Raw genomic sequence first — 26,571 nt, forward strand, 5'->3', positions numbered from 1 at the left:
CGCACGTTAAATGTTTGTTTCTTCTGTTAAGAAATTGAATATTGATAAGCGATGGGACAGGTAAAATATGGTTGAGCAGCAAAATAGGCCTTTCATAAGCTCATAAAGAATGGGGATAAAAAAGAAGTGAAACCTCTTAAAAACAAAACTTAATCGTGCTACTACTCCATCCTCCAATAATTTTGCGACTAAACGTCTTTAGTTTACATGTTGTAAACGTACAATTGGACAACATAAAATGTTAAATTATTCACAGCTCGTGCTAATCACCCTGAAACCTACATATCATTAAACTTTTTCTTCACGTGGATAGATGACTCATCATTTGCTAACTAATGCTTAGAACCTTATTGATTTAAATATTATGGTTACTATACATGAGTATTTATTTATAATTGCAACCGGTATGCTTGTTGCGGATCATTGTATTAGTGCATGTGCTATTCAAATGCTTTTGTCGATAAAAACAGGCAAGAAACGTTCCTATCGATTGGACCAACAATGTCGTCTCAACTCGAATATACATAGACTGTAATAAGTCTGTAAAATTGTAGCTGATTTGTTTGCATGGACTTAAGACTAGAACATTTTCTCTTTCATGGTCTAATTGACTCCCAGCCTTTGAAGCCTGTTTGTGTGCATGCATGGTATGTGTTAGCACTACTACCCGTTCGTCCCCTTTCACTCTATGTATGGTGGCATATACATGTGTTTTTTGGCTCCTACTCTTGTAGTATATAAGTTCGTGTGTATATTCCTATACTATTATGTCCTCTCACTTCTCTGTTAGCTTAATAGGAGTTATAAAGGTGGTAATAGTGGGCAGTGTTGCTTATAAAGGGATTATTCGTAACTTATAGAAGGATAGGGGTAGTAAGGTGCATTTTAGCTTTATTAATAAGAGGTTTGACTTATTTTGTACCCATTCTTTGAGATCGTTCCCGTAGTGTAACTAAGGTATTGGTCGGTAGATGAGTGTGAAAATACCACTCAAAGGTGTTTGTTGGTATCGTGTATACATTTCTATTCTTTCCATTGGTACGTAGATGTGGTTGCTGGTGAGTAGATGAGTGGGTATGGGTCACTCAAAGGACGTGGTGCTGGTGTCTATAGTGTATATATTCCTACCCATTTCCTTGGTTGGAGGTGTGGGTGGTTGTGAACGGATGAGAGAGTACTGATCGCTCAAACGACATGATTGTTAGTAAATGTGACGGTTGGTCAGTAAATAAGTTGGTGTTGGTCATTTAAACGGCTTGTTGGTCATTATGTGTAGCGGTAACATCATATTTATCTGTGTATCCAGACTCCCATTTTTATAAAGCAATGTATGGGTACAAAAAGGGAATCTCAAATCTCATTTTTACCTATCCTTAAAAAGAGTGATGGGGAAAAGTGTAGGACTGTTCACACTTATATACACCAACATGCACCTTATACTGATAGACTGTCACACGTGTGATGTAAGGATATAAAACACTTGCTTACTATCATAATTGGATACTATCGCACAGTTAAAGTGAATATGGACCATTCCGGTATATAGTGCTTGAATATTTATTTCCCCCTAGGTGTCAGCAAGAGTATCCGCTATACAGGTACTGATTTAGTTTGGTTACGGGAGTCAAGTGTGATTGTTCGTGTTGATTACACTGCCTTATGCAAAAGGTGGAGGGAAGCGTTGTACAATTGTTTGTGCCACAGTAATCAGAAAAAGAATTTTGTGTGGGATAAAATCGTGTTGTGGGCATGAACTGATACATAACTACTGTATGTGTGTGTTCAGCCTATTTATATGTACTGCATCCCTTCGACTGAGGAAGACCGTTAAGCTTGGCTACGTGCTATAAACAGAAAAAGTTTTAATATCAAAGGAAAAAGACAGGTAATAAAAGTCAACGAATTTTTTATTATATATAAGTGCATTAATTTGAAAGGCATTTAATACGTTGAGCCACCTTTCTTCCCTTAACTATTGAAATCACATGGGCCTCTAACGTATGCAAGAGCTTTACGTTTGATTGTTTACATGATACGTGTTCTATTAAAATGTATATACAAATATGTGACATCCTGTGTTGTAGCATAGCGAACATGAATGTCGCAAAATGATAGATTACACATTGAATGTTTGTTTAATTGAGCACAATAATAGTGATTTGGTTAAATGAAATCACTTTAAAATTTGTTCCATAGGGCTTGATATCGCATGAATTACTGATTATTTAACATTAGCGTAATATTGTATCGAAAGAATGAATTCATTATTGTGCTCAGACCTATTTTAATTGTAATTTATTTGACATCATGGCTATTTTTATTCATCATACATTAAAATACATATATTATAATTATTTTAGGTATGCTCATGTCACTTCGTCGGATGGAGGACAGTAGTTAATTGGGATACTTGAGCGAAAATGGGAAAATACATTACAGACACCCTTTGGGAACGTTTAGCGTCAAGACTTTTCAGATCACCCTGGGAACGTTTAGCGTGGGGAATATTGGACCTGTATAGCGACAAGGGACAGTGGGGTTGTTGTATAGCGAGTGGAACAGGTAAGGTGACGTCACGGTACTGGACATTGGTAACAATGTAGCAAGGGTTTGACCTGAATACGCGCTACTCTAGGGAGAGACAAATACAGGAGAAATATAGACATAAACATATAAAACACATACAACACATAGACATAGATTGATGAAGATCAGTCTATCATATCTTAACTATAAAATCGACTAATAAAATATTTAGGCAAGAAAGCAAATCCTTTGGAGGCATTTGAGTGGCCCTGAAAAGGGCCTTTAAGTTTCTTCTATTTTCATGCAAACCCCACATATACTACCTTCACACGAGAAGAAGAAAAAAAAACAATATCTACTCTCCACACACGGGAAGGAGAAAAAACAAACACAATATCTACTATCCACACATGGAAAGGAGAAAATAACAAATCACAAATATATTATCCACACACGGGAAGGGGAAAAAACAAACAAAATATCTACCATCCACACAAAGTACACAAACGCATAAAAATCCCAAATATACTATCCACACACGGGAAGAAGATAAAAACAAACCGAAATATGCTATCCACACAATGTACGCGCAAGCATAAAACCCCCAAATATACTATCCACACAAACGTACGTGCACGCATACAAACACACACTCAACTATCCACACAGAAGGGAAGGGTAAAAAATACAATATCTACTATCAAAAATACCCTAATATTTGCTGTCAAACAACCCAATATCTCCTATCCACACAAACGTACGCGAACGCATACAAACCCCAAATATACTTTCCACACACTGGAAGGAGAAAAAACAAACACAATATCTACTATCCAAACAAACGTACGCGAATGCATATAAACCCCAAATTCGGTATCCACACACGGGAAGAAGAAAAAAGAAACAAACAATAAACATCGAACCCAAATATACTATCCACACAAATGTACATGATTGCATATAAACACACACTCTACTATCCACACCAACGTACGCGAACGCATACAAAAACACACTCTACTATCTACACAAACACACGCGAACACATACAAACACACACACATATCCGTAAAGAAGTTAGTGTTAATAGCTACATTATTCAACACTCATACCAATGAGCAACTTGAATAATCTCTTTTCTAGACATATTGATAGCCCTGAAAAGGGCTGTTTTTTTGTGGACGGAGATTATGGCAATCTTTTATTGTCTAAGACTGCGTCCCAGTCTGGTGGCAGGCTTCCCCGCAGGATAGGGTCTGCTTCTTTGGAAAGAGAAGGAGAACGCTTGCTTTCGTGTCCACACGGCAGTCGACAAAACCTCTGTCTGGTTCCTGCTGTTGTTGCTGCTGTTCGCTCTGTATCTGAAGTCTGCACTTCTCCGTCCATTCTCCTTTCTTCTTCTTGATTTTTCGTCTCTAAAGATCTCTTCCATCAGGTCTTCGGCCACTTTTAGCATCCGGACAGTCTCTATCTCTTCAGGTTTGGGTATCAGGCTTTGCCTGACACGATGCAAATGTACGTAGGCTTCGTTTAGTTTAGCTAAATTAAATGGCATCTTCATAGGTGAACGAGTCAATAATGGATATTCAGACTGCAGACTGCCTCGCTTTATATGGTGTAAGCGTGGACATGATAGAAAACAGCCCTACGATTTTTTTTTGTTGGGTCGGAACACAGTAGAATTGATTTTAGGGTGAGGGATAGAGAGAAGTCAAAGAACATGTATAATGATAAAAATTGAAAACAAACGGCAGACACATTGTTTTCAAAACACAACATTTTTTATTCAAACAACAACCAAAATGAACCATAAAACATTTTTTTTCAAACAAAATTTTTTTTTCTAAAATAAATAAACTATTTTTGGCAAGGTTAACAACGTTTTGAAGTGAAGTGAGATTTCCACTGATGGAAGTCATTGGATCATTGATGTACACTACGTTTCCTAGCTAAAGACGAGATAGCCAAAATGGTCACACAACCATCTATCTACTTTGACATCGTTTCTAGAAGAGTGACGATCAAAATAAGTCACTAAATGTTCTAAAGAATATGGACGACTGCGTTGATGAAGAAAATACACACAATATTTTCCACACACCATGGAATTTGTGCCTTGTAATTTCACATTATTGAATCGTGTTGTCTGGGCATTTCTTCTCGTAAAGTCGATCATGTCGCCTTCCAAAGGTGGCAATCCATACGAATCAAAATACTCCGCACAACCTTCTTTAGGGAAGTAGACGGCTACCAAGTGGGTTCCTGGGAGATGACTGTCGCCCGTGTTGATGACATAAGCTTGAGGGTCTTGAGGTTTGCAGTGAGACAGCTAATTTTTAGCACACACCATTGGATTCCAAGAAGCAGTGTAAGAACTGTGGTTCAAAAGATAATAAAGTTCCCAGGTATCCATTTTTTGTGTTGTTGTTTTTTTTCTTGTTTTTGTTTCACAGCTAATGATAAGTCATCAATTCAATCCCAACTTTTTGCTTGAAATTCTCTGACAAGTAACCTTTTCGTCGCTTCGTCTCCGTACTCAGGGCCAAGAGAGCTTTGATGTGATGGATCTTTAGAACCATCAGTGGAGGAGACGAATGATCACGCAAGTCTTTATACCACTGATGCAACACAGCTTCTTCCGAGATGAGACTCCAAGCTTCGTCCAGATACTCGTCCAATTTTTATTGATGACTTAGCTTCAGACATTTATCGTGCTGAATTTGACTGGGATGATCGTTTTAACATCCATAGCAATCTTTCTTGATCAATTCCATAATTGTATCCGCCAGGTGTTTGGCAAAACAGGAGACTAAATGTTGTTCTTGTTCTGACCATCTGGACCTCATCACCACGTCCTCTTCGTCTTTGTCCCATTCTCCTCCTCCCATTCCATTTCCATAGATTCTCCACCATTCAAAGAGAGATAAGTGTCTTCCATCATTTCTAATAATCTAAAATGACTTCTCTCAAACTCTTGATTTCTACCGTATTGTCGATTTCGGCATACAAGATGACGTTCACGTATTATTTACGGGTATTGACTTTGCGAATTGAAGTTCCACACGAATTTTGCCGGATTTTATAGGGTGTAAATGTCCCTCGTTGCTGACTTATTCTGGAGTGAAATCAAAGGCCTACAAAGTGTAACCTTCTGCATAAGCCTCGCACTTAATGCCGTGACTGGTGTTGGTTCTTATCTGTCCCGTGGCTTCGTACAGGGACAAGTACGATCTCAAGTAATTCTTCTTCTCGTCACTAAAGTCAGGTTAGAAAGGCATGGTACACAAGGTATTGCCATCTCGACTGACTTCGAACTTGGACGCGTTGTATTGCTGAAACTCAAAGAGTTTCCTCGAAATCTCCATTGAAGGCTGTATTTTTGATGGTACCAATGATCAAACGTTTGCGTAACTGTCCTTGGAAGAGATAATCTCCGATCATCGATTGATATCCAGCGGGAATGGCAAAGATTTACACTTCCACGCTTCGTATCGAATACTTGGAGGTCGTTCTGCTCAAACTGTGACTGATGTCGTTTTCCACTTTAGATAATACTTCCACACGTCGTACGTAGTCTGACTTCTTGAATGACTGTTTTGTAATAGGTAGACTCAGCTATCAAATGGAAAGCGGCACTGCTACAATTCAGTCTCAGGCACACATCCACTCCGTCAGCAAATACTTTCTTGCAACCACATGTCTAAATGCAAACGATCCATTAGTTCTAAATTTTTGTTGGGTCCTTTGATTTTGTTTCGTCGACTGTTGAATTCCACGTTGTGGTTTGGTTCTTTATCTGTAATCAAGTCGGTATCGTTGAATTTGCCTGCTGTGTCAGGTTTCCATACCACATAAGCATCCAGATGGGTGTTCTTGGCTTCGTTTTCGTACGTCAAGAGATTTTCAGGTACGCTCGGTAAAGGTAAGTGTCCATGCTACTACTGACCAGTTTGTTATTCAAGTACAAATCCACTCCACTGGACAAGGAATCCATGAAATTGTTGACTGGGGCTACTTTATCTTCGTCCTTTATATCGGGACCGTATGTCGACGTGTCGATCACTTTCACTTTCAAGTACAAGTAACTGCTATTCAGATCGATGTAATCTTCGGGCTGTCCTTTGTTTTCAGATTCGATGGGAGCTGATCCTGAGTCCTTGACAGATGAGACGGATGAATTTCGACCCATTGGGATTCTTGCTTCGTCATCATGGTGGGTGGCATGGCAAACAGATCCAGTTCCGACTTGGAACAGGCGCAAGACTCTTGGTGTATCATTGTCTTTCTTTCTTTTTACTATCTGTTTTTAAATAACCCAAAACGTCTAAGTCTCGGATGGTTCTTCTTTTCTTAGTCTTTCTAACTCTGAGGGTATGAAGGCTTCTGGAAGGGTGTCTTTGTTGTCTCTTTCTGCCTTGTCCTTGCTGTGGCGTCAGGGATACAGGAAAGTATGACTTGGCAGCGTCCAATGCATTCATAGGAGTTTCTCGTCGGCCCAGAATGTCTTTGCCCGTTTGAAGCAAGACAATTTTGCCTGCTTCAAGAAAGCTTCTTTGGAGTTTTGATTGTCGATGATGACATTTTGGAAACATTCTTTGCCGTGCGTCAATGCGGCATCTTTCAAAGCGTGCAAGCCTCGTGTCACCATCGGATTCGGATTCAAAACCGGGGCCACCGAACGAAAGGCCGATTTCAGTATAAGCCATGTCCTTGTTGTCGAGCGACGCCTCAGTACACTGGATACATGACTTACAATTCGTCAGGGAATTGTTTTCGAAAATGGAGTTTCACTGTGATTTCCCTTTGAAGAATGGAATATTTTGTCCCAGATCTCTTTTTATAGCAATGTTGACTGTCAAAATACGACTTACTGACGGGTAAATAGTGAGGATCTACAAATTCGCGGTGAACGTGATAGGTGTTTCGACCTTCCTGGTCATTGGTCGTGGTAAAGTCCACTTTGAAAGGAATGACTCGTAGTAACGGCATGGAGGTGTGTCCCACTACGTTGTACTCCACCACATCGGAATATACAAAGATCAAATTGAGTCCTTGGTTCAGTTCTGCAGGGAATCCAAAAGCCCTGTAAAAATTCATATTACTGTTGACCTTCGGGCTCAGATTCTGTGCTACCATCTGTGGATGTCCAAACAAAATTTCAAACAATCTACCATTAAACCTGATGGACAACGTGTTGGTATCCTGCAATTTTATAAGTAGGCGACGAGCCACTTTATGGTACTCAATCTTAACACTTTTTGGCTCTGTTCAGTGCTTTTCTAAACTCTACCTCGAACTTGTCAGCAATTGTGTCCACGGAATGTTCACCGCTAAAATAATAGCCTGTCGGAATTTTCAACGTGTATATGCTGAATGATGAATTACTTGCTGACTTTGTGTCACCTGAAACCCCTATTTTATCAATTTGTTCTTGCAATTAGACGTTCAGGATTTCGACCTGGAAAGTGTTTTGAGTTTCACTGGTGTTTTTGTTCTGTGTAGGGTTAATCATTTCCACTAAAGCCACTTCTCAATGGGTCTCGTGATCTAATTGTATGGCCTGAGGTAATTTGGCTGTGTAACAACACTAAGTATTGTTGGGAAACACCTCCATGGAACTGTCACTGGGTAAGGTTAAGTAAAATTGGTTGTTGTTCATATTTCCAGAGTTATGCTGCTGTCGGAGGGGTCACTCGAAGTCAAAGGAGTGTCTAAAAGATAATTGCTTTTGTGGTCATTGTTGGAGTGGTGACTGACGTTGGACGCAAGACTCCCGTTGTTCCTGTTTGATGAGTTTTTGAGGGAAGGATTACTGAGAAGGTTACCGATGCAACTGCCCAGTAAAATGGTCAACAATTGTCTCCTTGTTGCAAACTCAAATTAGCAATGGCCGCACCGATAACACAATACGCCTCAAAGATTTGGCAGAAAAAGACGATTTGCGTTTTAGGCACACGTTCTCCACACCACACCCACAAGGGTTGCTTTTGTAGATCTTGCAGATAAGAACTCGTTGAAGTAGTGATCACTGCGGTGGAAGCGGTCGAGGCTATATTGAAGGGCATGATGGTCACTTCTTTTTATAGTCAATGACTTGCGAAGCGTCGATTAAAGAATCAAAACTGGGAGGATATCCTTTCCAACGCACTTTGACTTCTTTGACACGGCGTTTTCCCACTTTAAGGATTCTTCGCTCGAGAATGCTTTCGATGTCGTACACTTCATCTTCTGTTTTAGTCACGCGTTCTAACTCGGACAAGGAAAATGTTCCTTTAAACACTTCCCCGTTCATGTCTTCCAATTTACAGACAGCAGGATGACGGCCACGTACTCGTCCAGTGACAAGAATCAATTCAGTGTGCCAGTTGAGTAAGTGACCTTTGTCGAAAGTGCGTTTGGTTTTGTCTATGCGCTCAAAAACATTAACTTAGTTGTCGGGAGTCACTTCGGGGGTGGGTGGGGGTGGCACATCCGATGCTCCGATGGGAAGATTGGTTGTACGCTTGGAACAGGTGCGGTAGACGTCGACGCAAATGAGAGTGCTCATGTTTAAAATATTTCCACATGCGTTTTTTCAAGGTGTGTTGAAAACGTTCTACGATGCTGACTTTGGTTTCGGGATACTCGGTGGTGAAAAAATGAATGTCTCGTTTCTTTAATTCTTTTTGGAAAGCTTGATTCAGATATTATGTGCCTTTGTCGGTTTGCCATCGAAGAGGCTGACAAACACTTTGTTTCAACACCAGTTTGAAGTCAGTGGTACGACCCAGGCATATTTAGAAAAGACGTTGATGACACAAAACAAATATATGTAGCCACGATTGTAGGTGGCCAAATGAGAGACATCGGCTAAATCGGCTTGCCATTGATGATCGATGCCCTCCACTTGGGAGCGACTTCTGGAAACGTTTTGTCGAATTAATTGGTGTAAAGTGTGCGTGCCTTGTTCTTGAAACCATCGATGCACTTGAGGTAAACGGAGACTTTTCAGACGAGTTTTGGCAGCACGATACAATTTCTGAATTCCTCCGTAACCTGCAGGATGGGCTGGTTCGTAGCAAATGCTGGCTAATACCTTCTCCATTTTTTATTAAGTCACCCACTGTTCGCTGCTGTTACTTTGGATGGGGAGAAATGGTGGTTTAGAAACGGCTTGACTGTCCGATGTGCCTCGGGAGTAGAAGTCGACGGTAGTGGTCGCGGTGGTGGTGCTAACGGGATGGTTTTGGTCTTCTTTTCATTTTTCACTTCTGGTTTTCCTTATTATTTTTTTGACTTGTTGAAGGACGAGTGGACATAATCTTTTTAATCCAACCTTTAAGTTCTTCTCGTTGAGGTTCGGGGGAAGGGTTGAACAAGGACGCTGCAATCTTACTTGAAATGGGAGCTGCTGATGGTGTTCTAAAGACTTCTCGTACCTCCTCTTCCTCAGGCATTCGTGGCACTGCGTCTGTCTTGACCGCTAGGGGTGGTGGTGACGGTGGTGGTGGTGATGGACTTTTCATCGGATTCTTAAAATCTTTCAGAGTTGGCAGACCTGTTTTATCTAAAGCTCTCTGGTGAAAGAGTTGCAGTCGTTGCAACAGCTGACCGTACATTTGCGATTTTTCTATTTTGGACAAATCGTTGCGATCCATAAACGATTGCAGTTCGTTTTGTAGCTGGGACATCTCGTTCAAATGAGGATCGGGAGGGAAATGCGGGTTCCGTTGTTCTTCACAACGATGCTATTTCATCCATCGTTTGTAAGGCACTAGAGCCAGGTTTCGTACTTCCATCAGATTTCAATGGTCACGTCTGAGATCTTTTGACTCCACGGGTCCCTTTTATCTTATTGGTCCTTTTTTATCTTGCTCCCATGGGTCCTCTCAGCATTGTTCCCAATACTCCTTTCAGCAATAGTCCTAACAATATGGGCAAAATTTCTCCGCGTTGTACCAACATCTTTTTTGACGGAGGAGTATTTTCTTTATGACCATTTGGCGAAGAACGTATCGATCCTTGGCTAAGCATTCTTTCTGATATGGAGACAAAGGTATCGTGCCTTTCAAGACATTCAGGCAACATTCACATACGGTATCGATGACATCTTTGGAGGCTGTTTGAATGAGTTGTTTTCACATGGGTGAAGGAGCTTTGGACAGGACACACAACACGACCCAACTGCTGTCTAAACGAGGAGGAAGTCCTTTCCTTTTCTTTCCTTTTTTTAGCCAGAGAGTGGTGTGCACTTCTTTTAGCGGACATCTTTGTGCGCTCAGAAGCACAAAAACACCGATCCCTTTCCTTTACCGCATGTCTTTTTTATACTGGAATGCGCAGGCACGTCGTTGAGGGGTTCGCAACGGACCAAATCGGTTCAGTTCTTGCTTTGACAAATCCAATAAAAAAAACCTGCAACATGCCCGATCTCTCTTGGACTTTGATTTTGGGGGCATGTACTTTGTGAGCAGCTGCTGATGCCGCTAAAGAGGAGGAGGGTGTCATCGATGGAGGAGAAGTTCTTGGAGACGCGGGTTTCCATTGTTTCATAAAATGGGGAAGAACGGGTGTGAAATTGGGCTTGGCTTGCATCACCAGCAACGGAGAAGTGGAAGAACCTGAAGCTACTGGAGACGCGTCACCATCGCTGTAGGTCGTTGTAGAAGCTGGTTTCTGGGATCTTTTCTGGGGGCTTTTACTTTCTTTTTATGTAGGCTTTACTTTTTCTTTTGCTGTGACCTGGTCTTTACACCACTGCTCTTTTTCTTCTTCTACGTCTGTTTGATTTTCTTGGGAATGGCTTTTTTGGGGGGACATTGGAATGCCATTTTAAGAGGGAATGAATGATGACACCTCCTATAGAATCGCTACCTCCAGTGATAAGGTGTTCTGTAACGAGTGGCATCGCTTTCGCATCCGTCAGGTTTGACACGCACAGCATCACTTTTCATGGTAGGTATGGTAGTAGTAGTAGTCATAGCAAAGTTCCCATGATGTGGTACTGAATCCCTAAGGTCACAGCTTACAGCATCTCTGTAATCGCAAGGCACAGCATCCCACTCCACTTGAGAATCCCCGAACTTGAATGATGTATATTTAAAAGTATTCATCATTCTTGATTGACGCAGGTAGTTAAAATGAAGTATCAGTCTTGGACGTTTTCCCCTTTATATGCTGATCAATATCGGCGTGTCCGAACGGCAAAATGAAGTGGTTGGGAAGCCGTAATTGCGTCTGGTACACGATTTGATACACTTTTTCCAAAGATCGACTGACGATTTGGTGTGTGGGTAAACGTACAATCTTGTTCGGTTCGTTAGTGGTTACTTTGAAGTTTTCATCCTGTCCAGACTACAAGGCTTCTTTCAGTACGCCAAAGTTCACCACTCGACTGGTGCGATAACTGAAAGTCAATCCTTTCACTTTACACTTGGTGTGCACTTCTCCTTGTGGGTCTCGGTATCCATAGCCTGAAGTTTTGGGACCGCCAATAGCTAAATCTTGTCGTCGGGGTGCTCTTCCTTCCAGGCTTCTAAACGGTCTGCTTCAAATTTAGGGTAACAGTGACCCAGGTGATCGATGTAGATGCAACTGTCCGTGTCAAAATACAGCACACGATCTCCTGACAGTTCTAAAACTTCGAACAATTTTTAAGCTAGCATGGGCTGTCACGAAAGTTGCAATGATGACATTTCCAAATTCGTCGGCTTCTACAAAGTCCAGTTCTTCTTCGAAATTGACTAAAATCAAGTCCTCACGAAGGACGTCCACGTGTTTCATGTATTTGGTTTTGTCATGAATCATCTGGAAGTAGCGGGATGGATCGGACAAATACCCCGTCTTGGGGAAACACGGTCGTTGTGCCATTTTGCCCACAAGCAATTCAACATTACTTTGGCAAACGATCGCCTTCCTTCGTTTTCCTCCACGTGGTCTAAAGTGATACCTTTCTGCTCCCAGTATTTCTCTTTGAATTTATTTTGGTCTTCGGGAGTGTTGCACCAGGAAGGATAGCCGCTTGATTCTTGTTTCAGTTTCAAAACGGCATCCACGTAGTCTGCGAAAATGCCTTTCTTAGCCTCGTTGCCATTGTGGTATTTTTGTGTCTTGGGAAAGTGGTAAATTTCGTACAATTCTAGCAATCGGTATCCCAGGTCCAGAGCTTTAAACAATTCTAGGCTCACCCATGTTCCCGGGTGTGCTGACAAGGTTGGTCTTGGTGGCACGTGTCCGCACAAGCACAGCACAAGGGAAACATCAGTTTGCCTTGGCAATAGTGAGGTAAAACGGGATGGTACAAGTCCGTGGGAGGCAAGACTTTGCGTTTAATCAATCCTTTGTATTGTCGAATGTTGTCCAGATCGATGTGTTCCATCAGCAATTGCGGGTTCGCTGCTAGAAAGTTACTCTATTTTCACACGTAAGGATATAGCGAACATACGTCCAAGTACTTGATTTCTTCTCCTTTCTCCTCGTCGGCGTGGTATAGAAAAACAGGTGGCATTCATCCGTCCTCCGCACAAACTATCGAGCGGGTTCAGAGGGTCCACCAGTTTGTAACTTTCCACGATACGTTTAAACTCGGGATCGGTTTTTAAACGGTGATCGTACTCGTGTTCCCACATTTCCACCACTTGGTATTCTCGCTGTTCTAACTCAAGCATCGCTGACATGTGGCCTCGTACAAGTCTTCCATCCATGGTCCGTTGTCCAAACCTTGAGGGTAGCAGAGGGGACATTTGTGAAAAAAATCTTCCGTTAGACATGTACACGATCTTGGGGTTTTTTAAGTCCCAACTAGCCACTGAATACCTTCGAGGGTCTTTTCGCCCCCTCCGTTGCGGACATGTTTTATCCATTTGTCTTCCTTGTCGCACAAGTAATGTAGTCAGCGTAGGACTTTGACCAAGTATCGACGTTTGACAAAGTTTGTCGTTTGAGTGCTGATGATAGTCATGGTGTTTTCGGGCATGAATCATTGGTGGTATACGAAGTAATACGTTTTAGCAACGGTGCAGGCTTCTTTCAAAGTATCGATCCCTCCGAATTCCATGAATAATTCTCGAAATTTTCCACAGCAACGCCGTAAAATGTCCACGTCAGAACGAAAATACTTTAGAATTTCTTCCTGAAAGTCGAAGGGGTCCGAGGCGTAAGTTGGTACCAAGCGTAGAAAGTTTCTCGTTGTTCGTTGCGCATATTATCGGGGTCGTAGTAGTGAGCCTCAGGCAGATGGGGCAGACCGGCATGTTGATTGGCTTCGGTATTGAAAAAGTGCGGAAAATAACATTTGACCATTTCTGTCATTCCAAACGTTTTAGGCATTCGGCTCAAAGGCATGGCCAAGTAACTCATCGAATCTTTATACTACACTTGTCCACTTGCATGGAAATGATTTTGGCTCCGTTCAAAGTAAATTTAGGACGTTCGGTACTTTTTTCCGTATAGTATCTCAAAAGAAACTGTCCATCGTATCCGGAGAAATTGTGAGCCATCACCGTGGCATGGTGATGACAATCTCCGTCATGTTTGATGTCCTCTTGGCTCCACGTTTCGTCGATGGGGTCTAGGATCCATTGGGCGAATTTGGCTAGCGTGTTAGGTCCCCAAAAGATTTTTTTTCGCGTCCTCCAGGAATCTTGCTGCAGTGAGGGCAATGACTAAAGATAGGCTCTTGGATGCACTTCTCGCACGCTTGGTGAGCCACGCAGAAATTAGGAATGAGAATCCCAGTCTCGTGCATGCATTCGAAATCGAAAAAGATGACATTGCTTTTCTCCTTCTGGTCATCGTCTTCCTCTTGACGTTTGAAATGGCATTTTTTAATGTAGCTTTCGTGTTCCAAGTCAACGATTTGGCGACAAATTTGACGTCGTTTCTTCTCTCGACAAACGTGTGCCTTGACACTATTGATACGTATGGCTTGTCCACAAGTAGGACAAAATCTCAGGTGTTGATAAGCACTTTTCGTCTGTGAACCTTGTGTCTTCAGATGTTGTTGGTAACAGGCAGGGCTGTCAAAAGTTCGCTGACAAGCAGAGCAATGCACTCGTTCTTGTCTTTCGTCAAGACAGGGTTGAGAGGCCAAACATCCTGAGCATTACGATCTACAATGCTTGTGTTTCTCTCAGTTGTTATAGCCATAGTCACATTTCTCACAATAATCACTGTATCACAGGAATGGGGCGATACTTGTGATGGACAGTAATTTCTATATGACGAGGTAAAGAGTAAAGGGCATTTGGTCAACCCGGCCATTATTGTATTATGATATACTGAGCTGAAGATTTATGTCCATGAAATTCTTGCATTCGTATATTTGATAAAATTGTTATTTATTCAACCTTCAATTGTTATATGTGTCTAGAGAGTCGGAACTGCTGACTGGGGGGCTCGTGAGTCATTAAATGTTAATGCACACCTTCTGCAGTATTATTTATAATACCGTAGTGGATCAGCATTATTTATAATACAGCAGCGGGGTTGTGACACTTATAATGCCTTGAGAACTCAGTGAAAGTTTTTCTTGAAGCGTTTAATTGCATTACACACTTGAATCATTAAGCGTTTAATTCATAATAATTTCTTGCAGGAATATTATGCTATAGGATAAGATTATATTATTTGAATAACGTAATAGCAATATCTCAGTGTACTACTTCAATCGAACACTTTGTGGTTCTAAATGTTGAAAGATGATTAAGTGAAGACTTGTTGTTCAAGTTTGCTTTCGCGATTCATTATTAAGAAAAAGGCAAAGCGTCATTGGAAGGAGATTATGGTACTAAGATGATGAACAAAACAATAATAGGAAGGTAATATTTGAGACTCCAAATGAAGTATTAATAGTACAATTGAAAGTAATTAGGAGGAAAACAATTCTTTTAGAAATGAGTTATAAAATATCATCTCTAATTTTGGCTTTATCACCGCTACGTAATGTAGAACTTCTTATCTTGTCACATAATCATGAATTATCCTGATAACATGGATGACACTCACTTTCTGTTTCACAGTTACCCATAGCTTTGTGAGTATGTTCTTGAATGTAAAGTTTTGGAAATGATAATTCCAATCGGACACATGCATCGACTAATACGTTAGAAAGGACAGTGCTAAAAGCATTTATTGTTAATACTTTCCTTAGAAAACAAAAATTATAGGCACTGTTTCCAGCATCATTTTATTTCACAATGTCTTGTATTATATAATATTTTAGAAATTATCTTCAGGACAAAATAATAAGATCTTAAATTTCCTCGGCATATAATGTAATAGTAACATGGGCGCACCTAAAGTATTTGGCACCCAGAGCAGACCATTCTTTGTCCCCCCCCCCATAATTTTAAAATGTGAACACGCAAAACAATATCATGTTTGCAAGTAGATTTTGAAACAATACAGTGCTGTCATAAGCAAATTGGAAATAAAGTTTACTTTGGCGAAGTTTTCATTTGGTTTGAAAACTTATATTGGGATTTCAACTCTGCCGATAGTCCCCCCCCCCCCTCCTTCTGGTTGTCAACCGGGCGGACACCCCCCCTCCCGCACCAACCCTTAGTACGCCACTGAGAAGTAACATTTTTGTTTGACTTGCGGAGTTTTTGTTTGAAAATTAAACAGAAACACTAAATACTAATAAAAATAGAAATAGTGGGTTCAACAAGAGGAGGGTGGGGGAGAGGTCAGTTTCAGCTGGAAATAGCACAATTTGGAATGAAAAACTAAACTATGAAAATCATAAGAGAACATTTCACGAAACTGAATCCCACAGAGAGAATTCGAGTCAGTCCATGAGAAGTACAACAATTTCTAGTACTGCTGTTTAGACTGATGATATTTGCTTTAGTTTTCTTTCAATCTACAGCTTTTATTTCTTCAACTGTTAAGACAGTCAGTACTCTTATCCCAAAAAGAATCCAATTAAAACCTTGAAGTAATTTGTAGATTTTGACAAATATAACTTTTCTCAGAGATATAAGTATAAGCACTTTGCTTAGAACTATTTTTTGTTTAAACTGCAGTACGCATATAGAGATCAGAATTAGGAAAAGAAAGCATTACAATGATGGATCAAATGAGTCATGATTTATCTCATATAAATGCCAACCTAGCCACCAGTCTTATGAAGGATTCATATGGAGATTAACAAATAAAATAAAATATACATGAAGACACAGCATGAAGTAATAAATTAATACCATATCGGGTTTTGCTGTTGTTGTTGCTGCTGTTATTGTTGTTGTTGATGATGATGATGATGATGATGATGATGACATTCTGCTATATTGTGAAAAGCAAGAAGATGAAATACAAAATTGTTGTTGTTGTTTTGTTGTTGAGTTTAATTATAGTGGCGTGGGCACAATTGTGCATGTACCACTTTTTTCTGACTGCACCGCAGCCTGCTAGTTGTTCCTGGGGAAGGGGATGGTGCCACCTCCCCCAGGCTTTTATGGATTCAAGGAACCCTGATAGTCTGGGCTCAATCTGTGGGTCCATAAAGGTCCCTACAGTTGAATGGTTGTCTGTCATTAGTGGGAAGGAGAGCTCGGGAACGGTCCTGCTTGCTTTACATCGCTGGTTTCTTGTTGCATTTGCCTAGTGTTTCTTGTGTGGGGTTTTTTTCGTTTTTTTTTCTTCGATTTTTTAAATATATTTTTTCTTCTTCAAAATGTTATAAAAGGAGGGGGGATGTTCTATGCTGTTCATAGAGGTTCTTAGGAAATATCATGTATGAAGAGAGATTTTCAAGGTTATTATGGTATTACTAGTCAAGGTGTTTAGGGTGTGTTTCCTACGTTATGTTATTTATAAGATTTTAGATATTACCTCTTTAAGTTATTTATTAATTGATGTTTTTAGAGATTGAATGTCATTTATACTTTATTTAGCAAGAGACCGGAGTCCTAGCTGATTACATGGTTCGTTAAGGACATCTAGGACCGGAATCCTAGCTGATTACTCGGTTCGTTAAGGACATCTAGGACATCCGATTTTGCGGTTTCCTTAGTTTTGTACAGGTGTTTCGTAAGTGAATTACTTATTAATACTTTTTATAAAATTGAGTGATATGTTATGGGTTTTCATGTGGTGGCTTCTAAATTTATTTAGCTAGTTACTGGGTCTTTTGGTTTTGTGGGGATAGTAATTTTATTCTGTTCCTAAGTCCTGCTGAGTCTATGAATTGATTTATATTTTTATATGTTGATTGTTTATTTTTATTAGAGTCCATAAGTAACTCTGGGTATGTGTGTGGTGATCCAATCTCTTTTTGGTTTTTGATAAATATTTTCCGAGCGGGTTGATATTTTGGGCATATATTGAATACGTGGTGTAGATCTTCGGTAGTGTGGCAGTTAAAGCAGTTAATGGTTGCTGGTTTGGGTCCTATAAACCTTCCAAAACTGCTTGCTAGTTTAGTTTTTCCAGTTATTATCCTGTTTATGGTTTTCTGTTCTAAATAGGTACCCTTAGGTAGCTGTATTTTCCTATCTACGTTTTTTTGGGGGGGTTTCATGGTGGTTTTTACCTTTTGTGGAGGAGTTCCAAAAATCTTGCCATGTTTGGTCTATTATATATTTGTGCGAAGCTTATTACTTCTGTAGAGCTATAGTTAAGCTTGATAGAGTTTTGATCTCCTAGTTTGGTTTTTGCAACTTTGTCTGCTGTTTCGTTGCCAGAGATTCCAATGTGCGACGGTATCCACATGAGCTCGAATAATTGATGTGATGTGGTGATATCGTCGATTCATTGGCATGCTCTGCCGAGAAATTGTTCCCTAAAGTGTGTATTGCGATTTTGGATCGATTTGATAACGCTTAGGGAATCGCTTATAATGACCGTTTTAGGTATTTGGTTGTCTTTGATCCATTGTAGTGATTCAAGTATAGCCCAGAATTCAGTGGTGTAAATGGAGCAATAGGCAGGTAATCTGGATCCCGTTTGTATATTGAATTCAGGGATGACTATTGCTGCTGCTGTTCTTGGTGGGTTGTTTGTTTTTGATCCATCGGTATATATTTTAACATAGTCCGGGTATCTTTGGTTGATTTCGTTTACCAGTACAGGTTTTAGTAAGTTTTCTTGTCCTTCTTTATTGCCTAATTTGGTAGCTTCAATGTTAATCCTTGGTGGGTTTTGTAACCATGGTGATTTGTTCTGGTTTGTATTGTTTGTTACCTGTTTATTTAGTAGAGGTATCTTTTCTCTTAGTTCAACGATTACTTTGCCACTTGGTGTGATAGGTATGATTTTGGGTTTGAAGACAACTTTACACTTATTTATAGCTATTTTGGTGGGATGGTTGTCTGGGTGGGTATCTAATCGAATGGAGTATCGGAGGAGCAGTTCTCGCCTACGTAATTTTAAGGGTAGTTCTCCTCTTAGTGTTTGTAGTTCTTCTAATGATGTTGAGGGGAGTGTTCCTGTACATAATAGTAATGCTTTTCTCTGGATAGTGTCAAGTTTTTGTAGTACAGGCTGCTTAGCCGAGTTATATGCTTGGCAACCGTAATCCAGTTTTGATCTAATTAGGCTTTTATATATCGTGAGGAGGGTTTCCTGGTTGGATCCCCAGTCAGTCCCTGTGATGTTCCTGAGTAAATTGAGATTTTGTTACAATTCTGGGTGAGTTGTTCAATGTGCTGTTTCCATGTGAGGTGGTTGTCAAAGAGCATTCCTAGGAATTTTACTACTGTTACGTATTTGATTAATTGATTTTGTATATAGAAGTTTGGATAGACTAGGTTGTTATTTCGTTTGGGGGTGAATATGATTGCCACAGTTTTTTCATGAGATATTTTGAAACCCCATTTGTCCGCCCAGCTCCCTGTGTTGTCTAGGCTCTGCTGGATTTCTTTAACTACTGTGTTATTGGCAGGATTTCCATTCGTCCATATGCCGCTATCATCTGCAAATTGTGACAAGTTTATTTTTGAGGAGGCTGCATTGAGGTCAAGGTCGTTTACCATTAAGTTAAATAGTAAGGGACTTATTACACTGCCTTACGGTGTTCCATTTTCAAGTGAAAATTCTTCCGAATGGGTGTTGCCTATTCTTGTGGTAATTTTCCGGCCTGTGAGGAAATCGCCAATCCAGTTGAACAAGCGTCCAGTTATTCCAAGTTGGTTTAATTTGGCCATTAGTCCATTGGTCCATACTAGGTCGAACGAATTTTCTAGGTCTAGAAAAACCGCTATGAGGTTGCGATCGGTTTTCCTATGTGCGTTAAAAGCGAGTTTGATGTCTGTTTCCAATCTGAGAAGTTGGTCAGTGGTGGACCGTTTGTTCCGAAAGCCACATTGATTTATGGAGAGTAGGTTATTGGTTTCTAGGTGGTGTTTTAACCTATTTGTGATTATTGTCTCCATTATTTTGCAAATATTGTTTGTAAGGGAGATGGGTCGGTACGAATTTATGTTGTTGGGATCTTTACCTAGCTTGGGGATTGGTATTACTATGGCATGTTTCCATTTGGTGGGTAGTTGGCCTTTATCCCATATCCTATTAAAGAGTTTGATTATGGCTATTGTTATATTGATAGGTAGTTTTTTTGTAGATAATGTAACCTAACTGATCCTTACCAGGGGATGTTTCGTTTTTGGATCGTAGGGCTATCTTCCATTCATGTACTGTGATGTCGCTATTTAGGTGAGATTCTTTTGTTCCTTGGTCTTGAAACATTTGAGGTTGGGTTCCCTCCATTAGTTTTTTGTGTTCTTGAAAGTTTCTGGTGTGATTATTGTTGCTACTCATGTTCGAAAAATGCTTCGCTAGGAGGTCTGCCTTATCTTTATTAGTTATGGCATTTTTAATTTTTGGGGCTGAGGTAGTTGCTTTCCTTTTATGGCTTTTATCTTGTCCCATATTTGTTTTGAGTTTGATTTTAGACTCAGCTTAGAGCAAAAGGTTTGCCATAGATTAATGTTAGCAGTTTTTATAGTTTGTTTTAGTGCTTTATCTTTATCTTTGTATAGCTGGAAGTAGATAGAATTTTTGAGACGTTTATATTCATTTAAGGCCCTTTTTTGTCTTTATGTGCTATAGTGCACTGTTTAGTCCACCATGGTACAGGGTTTTTATTTTGGATATTAGTTGCCTTTGGTATGCATCGGTTAGCTGCTTCTATAATTGTGTCTGTTATGTTATCATAATACATGTCAATACTTGGGCATTCTAAGTTATCTGGATTTACTCTAGCTAGTAATAACTGGAATTGATCCCAGTCTGCCTGTTGGTACCTCCATTTAGGTGGGGTTTCGTTTGGAATGTGATGAGTTTTTGTTTGAATATTGATTGTGATGGGAAAATGGTCACTTCCTAACGTATCTTCCTGATCCACCCACCAATTTGTGATTTGAGCCAATTTTGGGGTAGTGATGGTTAGGTGTATGGCTGAGAGAGTGCCACCCTCAGGGTTTAATCTAGTATTCGACCCGTCATTTAAGATGACCAGATTGTTCTCAGTTATCCATTTTTCAGCCATTTTTCCTCTTTGATCTTTCTTTTTACCTCCCCATAATTCACTGTGTGCGTTGAAGTCGCCACAGATCATTCGATTGTTGTTGTTGTTATTAGTGGTTGCCTTTAGTGAGATTAGGTTGGTAGGGCAGAAGGTATTCCCTGGGTCGTATGCATTTATTATTTGAATGTTTGTGGTTCCTATATTTATCATTACTGACATTATTTCGATGCTATTATTGATGTTTAGGTTAGGGGATACTTCTATTACTTCATAGTAGATTAGTATATCTATTAAAAAAATTGCTAGTCCACCCCCTTTCTGCCCCATGGGTCCGTTTTTAAAGATTCCCTGGGTATAGCCTTGTAGTTTGGGCAGGCGTTTGTGTTCTTGTGTTATGAGGGTTTCCTGTAGGCAGATTATGTCTGGTTTTACGGCCGTATTATTCAGTTTGTTCTGCAGTTTTTTAAAGATTCTTATGCAGTTCCATTGCCAGATGGTGATTTTATTATTTTTTGTACTATTCATTTTTGACGTTGTCTTTATCTGTTAGTTTTGTGGTTCAATCAGCTAGTATGGTGAAAATGGTTTTGAGGGTTCTGATTATGCTACTGAGATCTTGCATTAGGGTTCCTGTTGTTAGGTTCATTACTTCCTGCATTAATTCTGTGTTGGGGTGTGTGTTAGGTTTGGGGATGTTTGGGGTGACAGTTTTGTTTGTATCTGGAGTGTTATCAGGGTGGTCATGGTTTGTTACAATGTGGGTTGTAGTTTTTGGTTCTTTTGTTTCCTGATTCGAGGGTATGTTTTGTGGTACAATGTTTTCCCTTCTGATTCTGCGTGGAGAGTTTTGGTGCTCATTGATTGTTTCAGAGGAAGATTTTGGTGTGTTGGGGTTGTTTTTACAAATAATGTTTTGCAGAATGGTAGGTGAGGTGTTTTTCGTTCATTAAGTCCACTATTTGTTTCTCTTTTACTGCAAATCTGCATTCTGCCGATCTAGGATAATGGTTTTCTTTACAGTTAACACATTTTTGTTTAATTGCGTGGCATTCTCCTTTGTGTTGACCTCCACAGTAATTACATCTTGGATTGAATCTACATCTGAGGGCATAGTGTCCCCAGTGCAGGCATTTGGTGCAAAATCTTGGCCTATTTATGCAGTTTTCCAGCTTATGGCACACTCCTGATTGTCCTAGTTTTATTATTGAGGGTATTGGCTCGGTAGCCTCTATAACTGTTTTGTTTGTTCCTTGTCCCTTGTGATTTTTAAGACGATATACTTTGGTGGTCTGTGTTCCATTTGCTGTGAGTTTATGAAGTAGGAGTTCATTGCTTATGTCCTTGTTGTATCCGCTTAGTGCTATTACTTTTTTAAAGATAGTGGTTTTAGTGGGTTCAGCCAGATTAGTTGTGGTTTCACTGTGTTTGGAGTTCGAAGTGACTCGTGTTTTCCTCTGAGTGTTATGGTGTCTCTCTACTTTGATCTTTATTGGGCCTATAGTTTCAATTTGGATGAATTTTCCACCTGTTGAATTGTGCTGCATTGGACAATCAGGCAGTTTCGCCTTGGTCTTATCAGTTTGAATTGTCCAGTGTGAATTTTGGCCAGTACCGTCATAATACTGTTGGTACTTAGACTAGTATTTTATGTTGCACCTGCTACTTATGTATATGGTGTGTTCGATGGAATGATAATTGTAAATTTTTGTTTTGGGGGTTATGTTGCTGTTTTATTTCCTGTTTTGAGTTAATCTTACTTGTGGGTTTTTTGTGGTTGTTTTGGGGTTTAAGCGGGCCCTTGCCATTACCTAGGTATGTGTTTTGGGTTGTTTGGGGTCTTTGGGTTGCCATATTAGTGATGCTGCTGGGTAGTTTTGTAGTGTCTAATTCATTGGATTTGTTCCCATAGGTTGGTGGTTCCCTTGCTGTTATTATCCCATATGGTCTAGGAGTTTGGCTTGAGTGTATAGTTTCTTTCCTAATGTTTTGATTTATTGTTGTTTGCTTGATTTCCTGTTGTTGGTTTGTTTGCATGTTTCTAGAATTGGTTATTTCATTTTTGGTGAATTTTGGGGTGCTGGTTATGGTTATGTGGTCTAATTGTGGGGAGTTTAAGGTATGTAGGTTACTGTCAAATTAATTTGTTAGGTTTGGAATAGTGGTGTCTATATCTTCATTTGTGTTTGGTTTTTCCGCTTCCTTGAAGAGGATTGACGATAGTATTGGCATTTTATTTATATTGTTCCCTGGAGTGTAAAATTTTGTATTTCTAGTAGTTTTTGTTGGTGGGGTGGGGGTGTTAATTATGTCTGCTGGTTTGTGGTTTGTTTGGTCTGTGTTTGAGACCAGAATTTGGGGTCCCAGTGTGATGTTGGTTGAATTCGAGTTTGCTGTGGTTGGTACCACTTGCGTTAATCTTGCTTGTTTTACATGCTTTATTGGTACTGTTTGGAGCTGTGATACATCCAATATTTTTACTGATTTATTGATAGGGTTGTTTGGTGGTTTGTGTGTTTGCGTGTTTGGAGTGAATAGAGCAATTTGTTTGGACCTAGTTTGCATTCTTCTACTTAAATTGCGTATAGCATTGAATGATGGCTTATCTTTTGTTTTTGTCCTAACCCAGTCTGCTCCTCCGCTAGAAGTCTCTCCTTTGTTTTCTGTTACGTGTTCCTATCTTTCCTTTGTTTGATAGTTCCTTTGTTCCGTTTAATTCCTTTGTTCACGGCTTGGCGGTTTGCTAATCGTTTCCTCTTCTTGGTATTTTTTCTTTGCTCTTGTTTTCCTGTTCCTTTATTCTATTTTAATTGGTGATGGCGGTGGCCGCACTCAGTAGAACTTTTAAAATTATACACCAAGCCGGTTTTAAACAGTAAAGAAATCAAGCAAATTTAAAAGTAATGCGAAATGAAAACATAAATCTATAAAGTTGTCGTCAGTATGAAATAAATGATATATTCACTTCTCATTCAGGTAATTAGTAGATTTTCTGCCAGTTTTATTCAGATTTTGAACCACTTGAGCCGATGTAAGTTTATCAGAAAATTTTCAATTTCATTAAGGCAAATCAGTAAAGAGGTAAAGGGTATTTTCTTAAATGTTAAATATGATATCTTTAAATATGATTAAAGGGCCTACATCAATAACAAGCTTCCAATAGTTTTGCTATATCAATAATTGGGCAATGATAATATTTTTAACTTTAATCAGCAATGTGGTAATGAGAAATAATGTTAATAATAATAATAATAATGATGATAATAATAATAATAATAATAATAATAATAATAATAATAATATAAGTATAAGTATAATAAGGAAAAATGTCATAAGTACCGGACTCAATATTGCTTCGACGCGCGTTATAGGTATGGCTTTTGGTTCCCAGCGCAGATGTTAAGTGGTTCTGAGCAGAGATATTTTGGTTCCCATCGCAGATGTGAGCTACAGAACCCTACTCTGTTTATTAAACATAGCCCCCGGAAGTCGATTAAGTGATGACAGCGCCCCTATCTAAGAGAAGTAAGTAACTTATTGAAAAGGCCTACAGCGAGCCACTGGAAGTCTCAAAAGCTACACCCTTCTAAACTACTCTGCCAGTACGGACAATGAAATTCATATAGACCCTTTTCAGGAAGTCGAATCTGAGTTTTTCCACTCCAATATTTAACGCATGCGCAATCAACGTAGGGCACCTTTTAAGCGATTGTCATGAACATAGTGTATATTCGTGAAGATAGTTTCAAACAAATACAGAAATAGTGTTTAAAAATCAAGAGTACATAGTTCAGTAACATGTGTAAAAACAGAAAAGTAGATATGAGCACAAAAAGCATCAGAGAGAACCAGGGCAGCAGACAGGATTTGTGTGCCCAAGGAAAAATTATCCAATAGGCCCCAGTGAATCACAAATTAAAACACCGGTGGACCCCCTGACCGTTGCGGTCCCTAGGAATTTGTCCTACTCTGTCCGCGATCCTGGATAGGACTTACAAAGTTGCATGATCCATTTCTGAAAGGAAAGAGGTGGGTGGACGATTTTTCGTATGTGACCAGAATTACAATTTGAAAAAATCTACGTGTATTTAGATGACTCTTCAAGACTATATACTCGCGAAAATATGAGGACTTACACATCTCTTTGTTGCATAAAATTAATTTCATAGTGGATTGATGCATACAGGTGAACACAGCATTATCAATGCCAGCGTAATCAGATCCCAAGCCCAATCCAAGAAGCCACAAGAGTTACATATAGCTGATAGTACTGAAGCAACTGGCCATTGCAAATGTATCGCAGGATGAGCTAACTCATCATTATTATCCATATTTTTTATGGAGTTAGCAAACTAAGGAGAGAGAGAGAGAGAATAAGTTTCTTATTCAATCCAATGTATCATAAGCAGTTTTGGGATTCACATTCTTTGAGGAATCTGCTTAATATGTGATGTGCCGACTTTGGTGCTCATTGTTTGCTGCTAATTAGACAAGTTAACTTGCTTATTTTCAGATTATTCATTACCATGCAGTCATGGGGGGGGGAGGTTAAGATGAGAGTCACGATGCAGTAACATAAAGCAATATATACTCATTTATTGTTAAAAAATACTTGATGAAAACGTACATTTCAACTCTTATACTTGTGGGCTGGCATATTATTGTTTACTACTATCTGTGGCGATCTCTAATGACAAATGTTCTATTCTTTCTTCTTTTTTTGGGGAGGGTGCTCTCCCCGGTTCATCTTTTCAGACCATCTGGGGAGGCCCTCCTGCCCTACTTGTGGTCGTGTTGTGCTGTATTATTTTTAATTATTTTATGATTTACCATCTTCTGCACATGTATAATTGGATATATATATACATATATATATATATATATATATATATATATATATATATATATATATATATATATATATATATATATATATATATAATGTAATTTATATTTTTTTGTTTCAGTTATTGTATCTTTTAATAATAATTGTTCTGTTTTTTAATTTTTTAATTTGAATATTAGATGGAACTATTCAAGGCATTCGTCGTCTTCTAGAACGTTCTATTCATATCACTCGAGTTGCCCTACGTCAAATGCGCATGACCGTACCGGATGCGGCTCTGGGATAGGATTGGCCAGCTAAAAATAGTGTCTGAAAATGATCTATACATACTTCTAAATGCAACTTTGTACGGACAGTAAAATTCATGGACATACTTCTAAACACAACTCTACCATGTATGGACACTGGCATTCACTGACAAAATTTGTACTGTTTGTTTCTCTTTAGTTTAATTTGCATGGTGATTTAATAAAGATAATTAATTTTGATTGAGTATAATTAGCACCTCTGTATTTAGTATACTTGTTTGGATTAAGTAAAATGTTGCATGCAAACATATGACGTAAGGTATTTGTGAATTACCGCTTTGGTGCCATAAGACTAAATTTGACAAACATTTCAAGTATGAACACGTATGATAGTCTGGTTCCTTGCTTAGTATGCTCCCTGCGTTGCACTTCGCTAATACTACAGTATAGCGGAGTGCAATGCATTAGGCATAAGCAGGGAACCAGACTACATGTATGATCAAAGA

The 26,571-nt window shown here is 39.4% G+C and overlaps 1 protein-coding gene and 1 long non-coding RNA gene across 2 annotated transcripts in view; one reads left to right on the forward strand and one right to left on the reverse strand.

Annotated features, from left to right (window-relative positions):
* LOC149808374 (solute carrier organic anion transporter family member 4A1-like) overlaps positions 1–26,571 on the reverse strand; it is a 95,621-nt gene that overhangs the window by 68,146 nt on the left and 904 nt on the right. The gene's annotated exons all lie outside the window — the stretch shown is intronic.
* On the forward strand, positions 1,595–26,305 carry LOC149808375 (uncharacterized). Its single transcript, XR_016424858.1, has 4 exons — positions 1,595–1,885; positions 2,361–2,562; positions 17,403–17,538; positions 25,997–26,305. It is a non-coding gene; the product is annotated as an uncharacterized LOC149808375 (long non-coding RNA).

Source organism: Sinohyriopsis cumingii, chromosome 1 (genome assembly GCF_028554795.1).
Source record: "Sinohyriopsis cumingii isolate HCF-2022 chromosome 1, ASM2855479v2, whole genome shotgun sequence".
Taxonomy (NCBI): Eukaryota; Metazoa; Mollusca; class Bivalvia; order Unionida; family Unionidae; genus Sinohyriopsis; species Sinohyriopsis cumingii.